The sequence below is a fragment of the Pongo pygmaeus genome, chromosome 6, assembly GCF_028885625.2.
Source record: "Pongo pygmaeus isolate AG05252 chromosome 6, NHGRI_mPonPyg2-v2.0_pri, whole genome shotgun sequence".
In the NCBI taxonomy this organism is placed as follows: Eukaryota; Metazoa; Chordata; class Mammalia; order Primates; family Hominidae; genus Pongo; species Pongo pygmaeus.
Genome location: NC_072379.2, coordinates 30,747,769 through 30,764,995, shown reverse-complemented (window position 1 = coordinate 30,764,995; position 17,227 = coordinate 30,747,769). Strand labels below are relative to the sequence as shown.

The 17,227-nt window shown below is 40.8% G+C and overlaps 1 long non-coding RNA gene across 1 annotated transcript; it reads right to left on the bottom strand.

Annotated features, from left to right (window-relative positions):
- Window positions 1–7,669: 7,669 nt before the first annotated feature.
- On the bottom strand, window positions 7,670–13,137 carry LOC129040462 (uncharacterized). The gene is made up of 3 exons (XR_008503643.1): window positions 13,042–13,137; window positions 9,400–9,488; window positions 7,670–7,691 (listed from the first exon to the last, which is right to left on the bottom strand). It is a non-coding gene; the product is annotated as an uncharacterized LOC129040462 (long non-coding RNA).
- Between the last annotated feature and the right edge of the window lie 4,090 nt (window positions 13,138–17,227).

Sequence of the window (17,227 nt, the reverse complement as noted above, 5' to 3'; positions counted from 1 at the left end):
CTGATAAAATTGTCATTAGATTTTGGGACTTTAGAGACTGCCGAGAATAGCTATGCCTCGTCAGTTTCCTGTTTGGAATTATACAAAATTATTTTTTGACTTAAAAAAGATTTATTACATTAATAGATTTTACATATGTCACAATTAGCAATAATCTAGGTAATTATGGTAATTTTTTAATCACAACATGGAAACTACTTAAATATTAGGTAGGCAAAATAGGTATGATATCTGGGGCAAGAAAAGGCTGAATATTATGAAAATATATACTAAGGCCGGGCGTGGTGTCTCATGCCTGTAATCCCAGCACTTTGGGAGGCTGAGGCAGTTAGATCACCTGAGGTTGGGAGTTCGAGACCAGCCTGACCAACATGGAGAAACACAATCTCTACTAAAAATACAAAAATTAGCTGGACATGGTGGTGGGTGCTGTAATCTCAGCTACTCGGGAGGCTGAGGCAGGAGAATGGCTTGAACCCGGGAGGCTTAGGTTGCAGAGGTTGCAGTGAGCTGAGATTGCACTACTGCACTCCAGCCTTGGTGACAGAGTGAGACTCCATCTCAAAAAAAAAAAAAAAAAAAAATCCAAAAACTCAAAGAGGGTTCCACAAAGATGACTAGCAAGTGGCAAGAATCACTGGGGGTAATTGACTATCTTGGGACACTATGCAAGAGACAACTCCAAGATGATATTGCAGGCTGGTTACCACAAACTGTATTCCATAATTACCTAATCTGATAGAGTTCTCTAGATTTCACAAGCAGGTTCAATAAAAGATGACAAAAGTAATCTTCCACAGCTCTGGGCCTACGATATCCTTCCCATAGCAGCTAATCCCTTCAAAAGGAAAATGCCGCATCCTCATCATTCCAGACAGGCTCCCCAAAATGAGGCTCATTGGCCTGGCTTGGGTCCAGTAAGCAACCATGAACCCATTTGTTGTGACAGGGTGGGTTCATTCCATCTGAAGTGCATGGATGGAGTTTGAGGGATCCATCAGCAGTGACTCAGGGGCAATTCACTCTGGCTGATTCTGGTACTGGCTCTGTTCCTCCAAAAATAAGAGATGCAGAGCAAATGAGAGAAAAGGTGGCAAGTGCCCTCTATTGTCCCAGTGGAAAAAACTGCCCACTCTGCCCATATCTAAGCTTTTTCTTAGCTGGCGTAACCTCACATCCTGTATCTACTTGTCTTTTTTTCAATTAACATTTTGTTATTATCTGAATATACTGCAAATATAGATATATCACTAGACCAAAGATTTACAAGACTCGGAGGCTGAAAACTATGAAACATTCTTAAGAGAAGCCACAGGGCCGGGCACGGTGAGGTGCACTGTAATCCCAGTTACTTGGGAGGCTGAGGCATGAGAATTGCTTGAACCCAGGAATTGGAGGTTGCAGCTAGCCAGGATTGTGCCACTGCACTCCAGCCTAAGTGAGACCCTATCAAAAAAAAAAAAAAAAAAATAGAAGCCACAGGAATAATGGCTTAGACCTGTAATCCCAGTTACTCGGAAGCCCAGTCAGGAGGGTCGCTTGATGCCAAGAGTTCAAGACCAGCCTAGCCAACATAGCAAGACCCTGGCTCTAAAAAAGTAAGTAAATTAGCTGGGCATGGTGACATCCACCTGTAATCCCAACTACTTAGGAGGCTGAGGTGGGAAAATCACTTGAGCCCTGGAGATCATGACCACAGCAAGCTATGACTGTGCCACTGTATTTAAGCCTGGGGAAGAGAAAGAGACCCCATCTCTAAAAAAGTAAAAATAGGCCAAGCGTGGTGGCTCACACCTGTAATCCAAACACTTTGGGAATCCAACGTGGGAAGATCACTTGACCCCAGGAGTTCGAGACCAGCCTGAGCAAAATAGCAAGACCTCTTCTCTACAAAAAGTAAAAAATTAGCTGGTGTGGTGGTGCATGCCTGTAGCCCTAGCTACTTGAGAGACTGAGGCAGGAGGATCACTTGAGCCCAGGTGTTCGAGGTTACCTTGCACTACAGCACTCCAGCCTGGGCAACAGAGCAAGACCTTTTCTCTAATAAAATAAAAAGATAATCTAAAAAGAAAAATAAACCTAAATAAATACAGAGATATCCTATGTTTATAGATTGGAAAACAGAATATTGTTAAGATGTCAATTATCCCCAAATTGATCTGTAAATTCAATGCAATCCAAATCAAATCCCAGAAGACTAGTTTTTTTTGTCCAAATTGATAAGGGGATTATAGAATTCCTATGGAAATGCAAAATACCTAGAATAGCCAAAACAACATTGAAAAACAAGGACAAGGTAAAGAACTCATATTACTTAGTTTCATAAAGCTATAGTAATGAAGACAGTGTCTTATTAGCAAAAAGATAGACAAATAGATTAATGAGAGAAAACAGAAAGCAGAAGCAGACCCAGATATATATGGCCAGTGGGCTTTCAACAAAAGAACAAAAGTGATTGCATAAGCAAGGATTACCTTTTCAACAAATGGTGCTAGAACAATGGGATATGTATATAGTAAACAAATTCAATCCATATCTCACACAACATGTAAATATTAACTCAAAATGGATCATAGCCATAAATATAAATCCTAAAACTATAAATCTTCTAGAAGAATACATAGAAGAAAATCTTTGACACTTTGAGTTAGACACTTTCTTAAAATAACAAAAACACAATTTACTTTTAAAAAGTTTTTAAGTTGGCCAGGCATGGTGGCTCACGCCTTTTATCCCAGCACTTTGGGAGGCCGAGGCTGGCGGATCACAAGGTCAGGAGATCAAGACTATACTGGCTAACATGGTGAAACCCCATCTCTGCTAAAAATACAAAAAATTAGCTGGGTGTAATGGTACATGCCTGTAGTCCCAGCTACTCAGGAGGCTGAGACAGGAGAATCACTTGAATCCGGGAGGCGGAGGTTGCAGTGAGCTGAGATCATGCCACTGCACTCCAGCCTGGGCGACAGAGCGAGACTCCATCTCAAAAAAAAAAAAAAATTGTTAAGTTAGACTTCAACAAGTTAAAAACTTCTGCTCTTCAAACATGGTAAGAGAATGAAAAGACAAGCCACAGCTGGAAGAAAATATTTGCAAATTACATATCTGATAAAGGACTTACCCAGATTATAAAAATAACTCTCTCAAAACCCAATAATAAGAATATAAACCCATATTTTAAAAGTCACAAAATCATTGAACAGACCAATGAAAATATTTAGATGGCAAAAAAAGCTGTGAAAAGTTGTTCAACATTATTACTCATTAGGAATATGCAAATTAAAACCATAGTAAGATACCAGTACATACCATTAAAAGGACTAAAATTAAAAGGACTGACTGTACCCAGTGCTGGTGAGGATGTGGAACAACTGCAATTCTCCAGCCCTGCTCATGAGAATGTAAAAGGGCACAACCACTTCAGAAAATAGTTTGGCAGTTTCTTAATGAGTTACACAAATACCTAATGTAGGACCCAGCCATTTAAATTCTAGGGATCATAGACCTAAATTTCTTGAGATTTACCAAAAAGAAATGAAAGCATTGTACATACAAAGAGTTGTACGTGAATTTGTAATGGCTGAAAACTAGAAACAACCTGTATTAGTCAAGATTCTCTAAGAGAAACAGAGCCAGTAAAATATATACATGTGTGTCTGTGTGTGTATGTATTTCTTGTATGTCTCATACATGTCTGATCAGTAGATAGATAGATAGATAGATAGTTAGATAGACAGACAGACATCTTATTGGTTCTACCTTTCTAGAGAACCTTGGCAAATATGTACATGTGTAATTTATTATGGGAATTGGCTCCTGAGATTATGGAGGCCAAGAAGACCCACAGTCTGCTGTCTGCAAACTGAAAATGCAGGAAAGCCAGTAGTGTAATACAGGCTGAGTTTGAAAGCCTGACAACCAGGAAAACTACTCTCTGAGCACAGGAAAAGATGGACGTCCCAGAGTGAATAGAGAGGTCAAACTGCCCTTCCTCCACCTTTTTGTTCTGTTCGGGCCCTCTATGGATTGGATGGTGCCTGTCCACATTGGTGAGGGTGACCTTCTTTACTCAGTCTTCTGATTCAAATGCTCATCTCTTCTGGAAACAACCTCAAAGATATACCCAGAAACACTGTTTTATCAGCTATCTGGACATCTTTGAGTCCAGTCAAGTTGACACATAAAATTAACCATCACACAACCCCGTTGTCAGTTAGTAGGTAAATAGGTAAGGAAATTGTGGTATATACACACCATAGAATACCACTCAGCCATAGAAAGGCATAACTACTGATATAACACAACATGAATGCAACTCAAATAGTTATGTCACGTGTGTACTCTATGATTTCATTACATAAAATTCTAGAAAATACAACTGATAGCGTCAGACAGCAGTGGTTACTTGGGGGTAGGGAGAGGCACAGGGAGGAAGAAGAGCAGGGTTACCATGAGAAAGGAGGGCTTTTAGGGGACGATGGATATGCTTATTATCTTGATTGTGGTAATGGCTTCATAAGTGTACACCTGTGCAATATATTTTAAGTCAATCATACCTCAAGCTGTAAAAAAAAAAAAAAAAAAAAAGGCCAAGTATGGTGGATTATGCCTATAATCCCAGCAATTTGGGAGGCTGAGGCAGGCAGGCAGATCACTTGAGCTCCGGAGTTCATTACCAGCCTAGGCAATGTGGTGAGACCCTGTCTCTATAAAAACAGAAAAAATTAGCTGGGCATGGTGGTGCATACCTGTGGTCCCAGTTACTTGGGAGGCTGAGGTGGGAGGATTTCTTGAGCCCAGGAGGTGGAGGTTGCAGTGAGCCAAGATAAGACCACTGCACTCCAGCCTGGGTGCCAGAGCGAGACCCTGTCTCAGAAAAAAAAAAAAAAAAGAATGCAAGATTTCAATTTATCTCCCTTAAATCTGTATCCCCACAACCAGTACCCTTTCTCAAGAAACTGCCTGGAGGATGGGGGTAGCATCTTCACTGTCATATGCATAATTCCCTGCAGCTGACCATCCCAGCCATGAAAGTCTGGTCTATTTCACATGCCTCCACCAACCATTCCAGCTTGGGGTGAGCACTCATTCTGCCCCACTTGTTTTATGCATATTACAATCTAGAATGTTCTTTGGTTCTTCTGGTGCACTGGCTCCTTTGTTCATTGCTTATTTAACTTACATTTTGTCGAGCACCTACCATGTTGCACTGTACTAGGCAACTGTGTAGAAAGTGCCTGTAGAAATCATTACAGTTTAGAGTGAAAGTGGTGAAAAGTCCAGAAAAAGGAGTGACTGACTCTTCCCGGGAAGGAACACTGAAGGAGAGCCAGGTGGGAGTCTTGAGCTGATTCTTGAAGGATGAATATGGGGGTTTTTATGATGTAATTTTTATCTTCAATTAAATTGTAAGCAATTCAAAACAGCACTGTGTCTTATACTTTTTGGTTCCCTTATATTTGTTACCAATGCATGGAGTAAATATTGAGTATTTATTTGTTAACTGATTAACACATTCATGTAGATGAACAGAGATGTGGGCTTCTCAGCTCAGGAATTCCATTTTCACTGAGCAGTTCTCACAGATGGCATTAAGCATTATAAACTTGTGTTCTGTGACCCACACTGAGATAGTCCAATGTGGATGTGATCACTACATTGCAGAAATTAAAATCATAACATCTTGGGCAATGTGGAGATAACAGCTGCACTTCTGTTATATAAAAGTATGAATCTTGCCTCCTTTAAACATTTTCAATTTGGGACAGAAAACATTCATTGAATTAGCTGGGCCTCGTAGCGTGCACCTGTAGTCCCAGCTACTTGGGAGGCTGAGGTGGTAGAATAACTTGAACCCAGGAGGCGGAGGTTTCAGTGAGCCGAGATCATGCCACTGCACTCCAGCCTGAGCGACACAGACAGACTCTATCTCAAAAAAAAAAAGTAAAAAAAATAAAAATAAAAATAAGCATTCATTGAAATGTGGCATGGTCATATGCCACAAAGATGTGAAATATTTCAAGCTCACCCTTCAAAATTAAAGTCCACAGTGGCCCTTGGCGCAGGTCATTATTGTTAAAAATAACTTGTGAGTGTCTGTCTGCTGTATCCACACAACCATGCCTCACCTGGGAACACTGAGTTGAAAATTACATGCTTATGAGAGTTTCAAGCACCAACTCAATGAAAGAAAGAAGTGTTAGCAAACCTGTTAAGAAATCTGTAAGACACAAATCATAAATTCTGCTTATTTATGTGGATGTCTGCCTCCCACACCTATTTGCTATTTTTACCTCTGAGTGTTTCATGAATCAAGGGGAAGAGAAAGAAATGCAGGGATTGAGGGTGTTTATGTTCAAATGGTAACACCATGCCCCTAAGTTTCCCCTGGCCATGGGAAGGAAGGAGGTTTCTGGCCTCTGGTGTAAAAACCAGGTCGATACTGGCTGGTTCACTCTTTTAACATGGGGTGGGTGGTGATAAATCATACATAAATTATCAGCAATATTTTGTCCCAGATGAGGTTGCTCTGATTTACAACAGTAAATCACGTCTGAAATATGAGACTGTCATGGCCCACTTTGACGTCATTCAATGTTTTTGGAATCAATACCAGTTTTATTTTGCAATTGAAGCAGACGCACTTCCTCCTTTGGTGTCTAAGAACTCACTAAATTCAATGTTGAACTACCAAAATCTATCTTGGTCCTATCTACTTGAATTAGTTCCAAATTGGCTATTGCCAATGTATGCAAATATATCAAGCACAAAGTCATTCTCCTGATGCCTTCTTCCCACAGATGTTTTGAGTTCTCATTCTTTGCACAAGAGACATACAAAGAGTATGATAAAATTGGCATGATTGTCAAAAGGGTGGGACAGGTGCACTTCCCAGATGGAGATGTTGTGAATGTCAGTTGGGAGAAACGACTCCAAAGTACTTTCCAGCACCTGCGCCTGGTTGCTGAGAAGGGATTCATTCTAAGGCCCTCTGAATCTGCCAGCAGAATCTCTATCCCACGTGATTTCCCAGCCTGATCCGGAGGTGAGTTTGCTCAGAATGAAGTCCATACACTTCAGAAAAGATCTTCACATAGGCCAGGCGCAGTGGCTCACACCTGTAACCTCAACACTTTGGGAGGCCAAGGCGGGCGGATCATGAGGTCAGCAGTTCGAGACAAACGTGGCCAACATGGTGAAACCCCGTCTCTACTAAAAATACGAAAATTAGCCAGGCGTGATAGCAGGCACCTGTAATCCCAGCTACTCAGGAGGCTGAGGCAGGAGAATTGCTTGAACCCAGGAGGCAGAGGTTGCAGTGAGCCAAGACTGCGCCATTGCACTCCAGCCTGGGCAACAAAGCGAGACTCCATCTCAAAACAAAAAAAAGAGAAAAGATCTCCACATTTACAGTTGTGCTTCTGCAATCATTTTTAAAATCCAAAGTTGTCAGCGACTAGGTGCATCTTGTGTATGTAGGATGTGGGTGTGTTTATGCAGTGCTCTGTTAAACCCACCACTTGCCAGCCTGGCTAACTGCCCAGGCATAGCCTCCTGGAAAATTTCCACAGGAAGTGGGCAGGGGCTAAAGCAGTAGGGTAGGGATACTGAGAGATTCATGTGGCTCCAGGTGAGATGACACAGATGTCAAAAAACGCAATCAAGCCTTGGAATTTGGGAGACACTGGGATCTGCAGAAGGTGAGGAAAGTAGGTTTTAATTACTTGTAAAAATAACAAGAGTATAGTGCAAAAAAGTGTTTTCGTAAAACGAACTCGGGCAACATTTATTGAGTTCCAACTGAGCTAGAAACTGAGCAAGGCTCTAGGATCACAAAGATATTTTTATATGGGCAGAAGTTAGGCAGACACAAAATTACTCCAGAAGCACTGATGGAGACACCAGTGCATAACGTAGGTATCCGTATAGCTAGGATGCTTCTGGCCAGAGATAACAGAAAATCTAATTCAAACAGGCTTACATGATTGAAGGGATCTACTGGCTCCCAGACTTGAAAAGTCTAGAAGCAAGAGTATCTTAAGGCCTGCTCCAGAAACACAGCCACATGACCAAGGCCAGAATTTCTCCCCAGTTCTCAGAGCTGCTTTCCCAGTGCTGGCTTCATCCTGAGGGTGGCTCCTCTTACCAGCCGAAGACTGCTGCCACCAGATTCCAGGCAACAGGCTTTGTCCACATCAGAAGGAAAGAAAAAGTACTTCTGTCCCATCATTGTAATAAATATCCTGAGAAGAGTGCTCACGGAGCCAGGGTGGCTCATAGGACCCCCCAGGAAGCACTCACTGTGACCAGGACATGGAATGTATTACTCAAATTAACCTCTAGGTCACATGCCAACCCGAAGAGTAGGAAAATAGTTCAATTTATCAACAAACATATGTTTGGGATGCTGGGTGCAAAGGATGCCAAGATATCTGACTCTGCCCGAGGAGAGGGTGGTGTAGACTGTGAAAGAGGAAGTTGGGGAAGACTTCACAGAAGAGGAGATGTCAGCTGGGTGTGGTAGCTTATGCCTGTAATCTCAGCACTTTGGGAGGCCAAGGCGAGCAGATCACCTGAGGTCGGGAGTTCAAGACCAGCCTGACCAATATGGTGAAACCCCATCTCTACTAAAAATAAAAATACAAAAATTATCCAGGCTATGGTGATGCGTGCCTGTAATCCCAGCTACTCAGGAGGCTGAGGCAGGAGAATCACTTGAACCGAGGAGGAGGAGGTTGCAGTAAGCCAAGATCACACCACTGCACTCCAGCCTGGGTGACAGAGGGAGACCCTGTCCCAAAAATAAAAAATAAAAAAAAAAGAGATGTCGTCAGCTGAGACCAGAACATGAAGAACCCTCAATGCCATGCTAAGAAACTTGAACCTTCACCTCATCTAAAAAGAAACAAGTCATTAAAGCAAATCCACAGCATAAACCAGATGGGCTGACTTACACTACTGATAAAACATCATTTTCAACAAGTTAAAGCATGACTCTCATAAAACTATAGGATAAGTACATATCAAATTTTATTCAACTACTTAATGAGGCATCCAGTAAGAATTTAAAGCTGGTTTTAAGAACATCTGAGGAGCCCAGGAATTGGAGACCAACCTAGGCAACATGGCGAGATCCTGTCCCTATAAAAAAATACAAAAATTAGCCGGGTGTGGTAGTGTGCACCTGTAGTTCCAGTTACTTGGGAGGCTGAGGTGGGAGGATAATTTGAGCCCGGGAAGTGGAGGTTGCAGTGAGCTGAGATTGTGCCACTGCACTCCAGCCTAGGTGACAAGAGTTCGGAAAAAACAAAAAACAAAACAAAAAAAAACCAGGCAGCTGGGCACAGCTGCTAATGCCTGTAATCCCAACACTTGAGGGAGACTGAATAGGAGGATTACCTGAGGCCAGGAGGCTTGATGACTTGAGGGTGCAGTGAGCTATGATCACACCACTGCATTCCAACCCGGGTGACAGTGAGGCCTTGTCTCTAAAAAAAAAAAAAGAAAGAAAAAGGAAAAACGAAACAATAAAGAAAACTTAAAAGAATTCAGAATAACATTACTTGATCAGACATACAAGTAGCTAATTGTGTTTCAAAGAGATGGAAGCCTAACTTTTGGGGTTTTCTACCGAGACAAATACTTTGTATTTCCACTGGACACAAATCTACAAGTTAATACCTACCTGCATAGAGTCTGAGTCTTTAATTAATATTACCAAGCAAAGTAAAATAATAGTACAACCTTCTATCCCTGGAGAATGAAATAATCTTTAGATAGGCTTGCTAGACAATGCTTTAGTATGGCCTTAAAAAGACAGTCATTCTCTTGGCTTTATTACTAAGTTTTGGATAATTTTTCCTAACGCTGGAGCAATCTAAGAGAATTTTGTTTTTTAAAGTGGACTTAAGCATGATGGTACTTGCATATCAGTGAATACCACTAATTGTAGTCAGTTTTAATACTGTCATTAAGAGAGGAACGGGCACGGTGTGTGAGGCAGAGGCGGGCGGATCACGAGGTCAGGAGATGGAGACCATCCTGGCTAAGGCGGTGAAACCCCATCTCTACTAAAAATACAAAAATTAGCCGGGCGTGGTGGCGGGCGCCTGTAGTCCCAGCTACTCGGGAGGCTGAGGCAGGAGAATGGCGTGAACCCGGGAGGCGGAGCTTGCAATGAGCGGAGATTGCGCCACTGCACTCCAGCCTGGGCGAAAGAGCGAGACTCTGTCAAAAAAAAAAAAAAAAAAAAAAAAAAAATTGTCAGGTAAAGAGCCAGAGTTGCCACCTGCTCGTTCCAGAGGATTAAGGAGAAAACATTTATAAAACACTTTGAGCATCGCAGAGGAAGGCTCCGAATAAACATAAACACTTGTTAAAGCTGCAGCCCTCTTCTATATAATTTACATTTTATCACTCTGCCTTCACCCCCGAGCCCACCACACACTTGCCCCCACCTCCCAGCAGCACCATTTAAGGGTGAGAGGTTAATAAGAGAGGGTAACTGATGTAAGGCAAGACTAAGTAGACTGCTTTGAGGATTTTTGCTTTGTTTCCTAAAGCTTCCCAACTCATCTGCTCTTTAAGGAACCTGGAGTTTTTTTCAGAAAGAGAGACACCTAATTGCGTAAATCAACTTTGTAATTGTGTGGCTTTATTTAATAATTTAAGAATATTTTCTTTTTGAAAAAATGGATCATAACTTACATACTTTCTTGTTTCACTTATTAATATGTTATGAGCATTACTGTCGAGAGCAACCATGTTGATATAGCATGAGTATTTGAAAATAAGAAGTGTTTCTGTGTTTAAAGATACCCATAAGGAGACTTGGTTCACATTTATGCAGTAAATCGATATATGCCAGTTCAGGGCCTACTATGTGTTGAAACAAAAATGGACACCACAGAGATAACTAAGATGTTTTCCCTGCCCAATACAAAGCCCTCAGTGACAAGAGTGAAACCGGAGGATTCAGAGGGCATCTTCCAGCACCTGAGAAATAAGGTTGTTTGCTTAAATTGCTGCACTTTAAGAAGAGTTTTTGTTTTGTCCTAGATCACTTTGAGTACCCCAGCGGTCTTATAGACAAATGAATAGACATTTCTAAGAGATAAAAGCCCCTGCATAAAGATTCTAAGAAAAAATATAAAACCATCTCTGGGAAGGGATATAAAAATCATAAGTAACTAAAGTAGATAGAAATTAATAGACTTTCCTTTTTAAATATAAGATATTTAATTGTAGGACTGTTGGGCAAAGAGCTGAATGATGGTTTAAGCCATATGAATGGCCAGTCTGCACATTGGCTAATTATTGGCCAAAACCATAATTGTCCTCTACATTCCAAATTAAAAGACATAGCCCATAAAGATAGTAGTAAGACTTTATGTTTCTTTCTCCTTAATCTTTTACAAGAGTTAACCTCCTAGACCCAAGACATTTTTAGCAATTAGTGATGGGTTGAAGTTAACACTGCTGACAAAGCCTTGGTCACTGATCCCCTCTGCTTGTCATTAACCTCTAGAAACTGCTAAATAGGACGCAAAAAAAAAGGATTTCATGAATATTATTTAAAAGGCTGTATAGTATTTCATACATACATTTCCAATGTAGAAAAATCTCTCTCTTATAATGTATATGTGTGTGCAAGGTAGTTTACAGGGTTTTTTAGGTTTTTATTTGCAGAATTTTCTTCCAGCACAAAAGAGTAATCTGAGGTAAAAATCCTATGTATATAGGGAAGGAAAACTATTACTAAAATCAGCCATTCCAAAATGTTTTTCAAATAAAAAGGGGCATAAAATTCACTTTAAAAAACGGGAGTCTTTATTTTTGCCTATTAACACTTCGAATGAATTTATTGAAAGTTTTAAGGAGAGTGAAAAATTGGATCATAGGTTAGTGTCCCCTTGAAAATGGTGGCTTATGATTCTCACACTCTTAAAAGAACAAAATATAAAATATCATTGAAACAACGTAAACATAGCCCCATTTATTATTATAACTGCAAATCATATTTTTGCAGTAATTTGTTCAGATTTAAGAATTTTCATAAGAAAAGATATGAAGTCTCAGTGGATCATAATGTTACTGACTCTGTTCAACATGTAATAGGCTTTACTCTGATTTTACATCCTGAGTCCATAAAACTTATTAAATGACACTTCAAAATGTCTTTCAATGGTGGAAGCTTTGGTTAAGTGAAAAAGCCTGTTGGGGTTTTCCCTCTGTAGTTTTCTAACTTGGACTTCCTTATTACATCACAAACATTGATCACCACATTATCCAGTAACAGATCAGATTTACCCTATCTTTCAGATCCTCATTAATCTACTAGTGAAGTTATGAGCTCCATTAATATGGTTACGTTTAGAATGTCTCCCTGAAGCACAGTATATCTATTACTGGGGCTGAATAACCCAAAAGCCATTTGTCTTATCCAGTCCAGATATGTTTTTGAAATGTCAGCTTTGACAGAGAAACTTTCTGTGCACCCCACACATAGGAATCCTACAGAATATTTGCTCTATTTACTGCTTGGGCTACTATTTTAGCAGAAGATAAATTCTCCGCGCAGGATCAAGTTTGTATCTTGCAGAGACTGAGCCATCTGTTGTTGTCCAGAGCTTGGCTGTGTTCCATCTGGAATGCAGGGCCAGCCCCAGTTGAAAAAGAATGTGAACTCTTCATACTGTGATCACCTCCGCAAACAGAGGGAGTGCTGCAAGTTCCTTGCAATCCTAAACCAGCCAGAACTTCCTGAACACCTGCCCTGAACACAAATGTTCCTTGGGTGAGTGACAGTAAAAATGACAGGGCATCAAGTTCATCTGGCCATGTCCACATCGATGAACCAACTTGGCCAGTAGATGCAGAGCCCAGTGTGGTTCTGCAAGAGCGCGTATCACGGAAAGATGCTTTGGCGCATTCACACGGTCTTCAGATGGCTCAGAAAGGCATGCCCTTTTCTAGATTTAGGAAGTGTGGGCTTTCCTTTCAGAATATGACAAAAAGAAGTGTCCAAGTCTCTCAGCTTACCTTGGAGTTGAATTTATTGCATTCATGGCTGGATTTGGCAGTTGCTGTTTGCATTCTGTCCTTCCACAGAGTAATACATAGATGTAAACAAGCCGTTTCCTTCTAGAGGATGTAAAAATCAATAAACAGTTACAATGTATACTCCATACATATGGCATTTATCATCAGACTCATTTAAGAGAAACTACATAAATAGAAAGATACTCTTTTTTTTTTTTTTGAAGACGGAGTCTCACTCTTTCGCCCTTGCCCGGGCTGGAATGCAGTGGCGAGATATTAGCTCACTGCAACCTCTGTCTCTCGGTTTCAAATGATTTTCCTGCTTCAGCCTCCCGAGTAGCTGGGATTATAGATGCCCGCCACTATGCCCAGCTAATTTTTTGTATTTTTAGTAGAGACGGGGTTACACCATGTTGGCCAGGCTGGTCTTGAACTCCTGACCTCGTGATTCACCCACCTCAGCCTCACAAAGTGCTGGGATTACAAGCATGAGCCACCGCACCCAGCCTAGAAAGATACTCTTAAGGAATTTTGAAATATTAGAAAAAATTTTCCTGAAGAGAAACATGTTGAAGTCAATGAATATTTTCTTCAAAATGTCAAATGGATTAGACAACATTCAAAGATAGACAAGGTGAAGGAAGGGAAATACCAATAAAAAAAGGAAGTCTGTTAAAACAAAACTTAGGAGACTTCAAAAAAAATTGCATTTCAAAGATTAGAAATTATGTATTTGTGAGCAGAGTAATGAGGTTATCACATTTTTCAGCAAAACAATCTAGTTTTGGAATTTGGGGACTGTATTTCATTCTTGAGGTAAGGACATCCTGTATCATTTAGTGAGCAAGAAATGGTAAGGAAAAATGAAATGGGTCTGGAAATAAGGGAACAGTTTCTTGGTTTCAGATAGGTGCTTTTTCAGTCTTTTATAATATTCTTATAGCGCGCTTGTAAAACTGAGGCCTGGGTAATAGTACAGCTCTGTGGATTTATAGTTGATTAAACCAAGAGGTCACAAAGGCAGTACATCAATATTACATGTCCAGGAGAGTTCTAGGGCTCTCTGTGTGACTTTGCAACAGAGAAACATGCTTCTCAGATGTGTAAGGTGCGTAGAACTCAGGATTCAAAAAGATCTCTAGGCTGGGTTAGGTGGTTCATTCCTGTAATCCCAGCACTTTGGGAGGCCAAGGTGAGAGGATTTCTTGACACCAGGGGTTTGAGACCAGCCTGGACAATAATATGAGACCCCCCCATCTCTAGAAAAAAAAAATCTGAGGGCTGTACAGATGAATGGAAATCAACAAAATGAAATTTAATGCAAATAAATAAAAACAGAAACTTGCATTTAGGTTCCAAAAGTCCACTGTAAAGTACATAACCTGGTGTCAGAAGTTTATATGGGAAGACACACACACACACATATAAACACACCTCAGGTGCTTTAGTTGATTTCGAGAAGAGAATGAGTCAGGAGTGTGTGAGCCAGAGAATGAACCAGCTAATGAGATCTTAGTTTGTATTAACGAAAGGATGGCCTCCAGATCAAGAGAAATCATCATCCCCATAGATGCTTCCCTGACCAGGCCACATCTGGAGCTGTAATTCTGTGTGCCACCCTGGGAAGCCCAGGCTGGATGGAAGGGTTCTCTTCATTAAGAACGGGCAGAGGTCAGCGACAAGGGAGGTCGAGGGGGTGACTTGGGGGGATGCTGAGAGAAACCGGCTAATGAGAATCTAAGACTTTGAAAGCTGGGAGTTTCCCTTAACAGCAGCCCAGGCTCAAATCTTCCAGGCTGAAGGTGGAATGTTAAAGGGGCTAAGAAAATTTAAAACAAAAGAAATTCACTGTTATGCCTCCTACCACTTCAACACAAGTAAAAAATAACCTGCTATAGTAATTAAGGGGTTTCTTCAACAAATAAGTGGTATGAGGAAGAAAAGGGGAACCTGGGATGGGTTTTCAAAGAGGCTTTAGAGACTTAACCAAATACATTGTGTGGGCTTTGCTAATTTTTTTTTTTTTTTTTTTTTTTTTTTGAGACTGAGTCTCGCTCTGTCACCCATGCTGGAGTGCAGTGGTGCGATCTCAGCTTACTGCAACCTCCGCCTCCTGGGTTCAAGTGATTCTCCTGCCTCAGCCTACTGAGTAGCTGGGATTACAGGTGCCTACTACCATGGCACGCTAATTTTTTTTTATATTTTTGGCAGAGACGTGGTTTCACCATGTTGACCAGGCTGGTCTCGAACTCTTGGCCTCAGGCGATCTGCCCGCCTTGGCCTCCCAAAGTGCTGGGATTACAGGTGTAAGCCACCGCGCCCAGCCTGGCTTTGTTAGATCTTGTTGAAATCAAGATCTACCTCGTAAAAAACATTTTTTGAGATAATCAGGGAAATTCTTTTGTAATAATAGCTTTATTGAGATACAACTCACTTGCCATAAAACTCATCCTTTTCACAATGTTGGGCACCATTCACCACTATTTAATTCCAGAACATTTTTATCATCCCCAAAAGACACCCCATAGACATTAACAGCCACTGCCCACACCCCTCACTCCCGCCCCTAGTAAGCACTCATCTTTTCTCTCTATGGATTTGCCTCTTCTAGGCGTTTCATAGAAATGGCATCATGCAATCTGTGACCATTTATGAGTGGCCTCTTTCATGTTGTCTAATACTTGCAAGGTTCATCCATGTCGTAGCATGTATCAGTACTTCATTCCATTCCACGGCGGGACAGTACAACATTGTGTGGAGAGACCATACTTGTTTATCCATTCATAAGTTGATGGACATTCAGGCTGTTTCTACTTTTTGACTATTATGAATAATGCTGCAATGAAAATTCACCTACAACTTTTTGTGTGGACATATGTTTTCAGTTCTTTAGTATATGCCTAGAAGTGGGATTGCTGGGTCATATCCTAATGCCACATTAAACATTTTGAGGAACTGTGAAGCTGTTTTTCCAAAGTGGCTATGCATTTTGCATTCCCACCAGTAACATGTGAAGGTTCCTTTCTCCACATACTCGTCAACACTTTATATTATGCCTTTTTTATTACAGCCAGTGTAGTGAGTATGAAGTGGTATATCATTGTGGTGTTTTGTTTTGTTTTTTGTTTGTTTGTTTGTTTTTTGACAGAATTTTGTTCTTGTTGCCCAGGCTGGAGTGCAATAGTGCAACCTCAGCTCACCGCAACTTCCACCTCTCGGGTTCAAGCAATTCCCCTGCCTCAGCCTCCTGAGTAGTTAGGACTACAGGCATGCACCATGATGCCCGGCTAATTTTTTTGTATTTAGTAGAGACGGGGTTTCACCATGTTACTCAGGCTTGTCTCGAACTCCTGACCTTAGGTGATCTACCCGCTTCGGCCTCCCAAAGTTCTGGGATTACAGGTGTGAGCCACCATGCCCGGCCTCACTGTGGTTTTCATTTGCATTTATCTAATGACTAATAATGTTGAGAATCTTTTCATGTGCTTATTAGCCATTTGTCTGTCTTCTTTATAGAAATGTCTACTCAAATCATTTGAGTTTTATATTGAGTTTTATATTGAGTTGTTTTCTTATTATTGAGTTATAAAAATTATTTATCTATTCTAGGCCAGGTGTGGTGGCTCATGCCTTAATCCCAGCACTTTGGGTGGCCAAGGCAGGTGGATCACTTGAGGTCAGGAGTTCGTGACCAGCCTGGCCAACATGGCGATACCCTGTCTTTACTAAAAACACAAAAATTAGCCAGGCGTGGTGGACCACGCCTGTAATCCTAGCTACTTTGGAGGCTGAGGCATGAGAATCGCTTGAACCCGGGAGGCAGAGGTTGCAGTGAGCCGAGATTGTGCCCCTGCACTCCAGCCTGGGCGACAAAGAGAGACTCTTTCTCTCTCTCTCTCAAAAAAAAAAAAAAAAAAAAAAAAGAGAAAGTACTTATCTATTCTGAATCCAAGTCTTTTATCAGATGTATGATTTGCAAATATTTTCTATCATTCTATAGATTGTCCTTTTACTTTATTAATGGTATCATTAGAAGCATAAAAGTGTTTAATTTTGATGAAGTCAAATTTATCTAATTTTTCTTTCTTCATTTGTGCTTTAATTTATATTTCTGTAATTAGATTTTTAAGTAGCTTTTTCATCTATTAATTTAATGTAGTTAAATATATGTTACTACAACTATGAA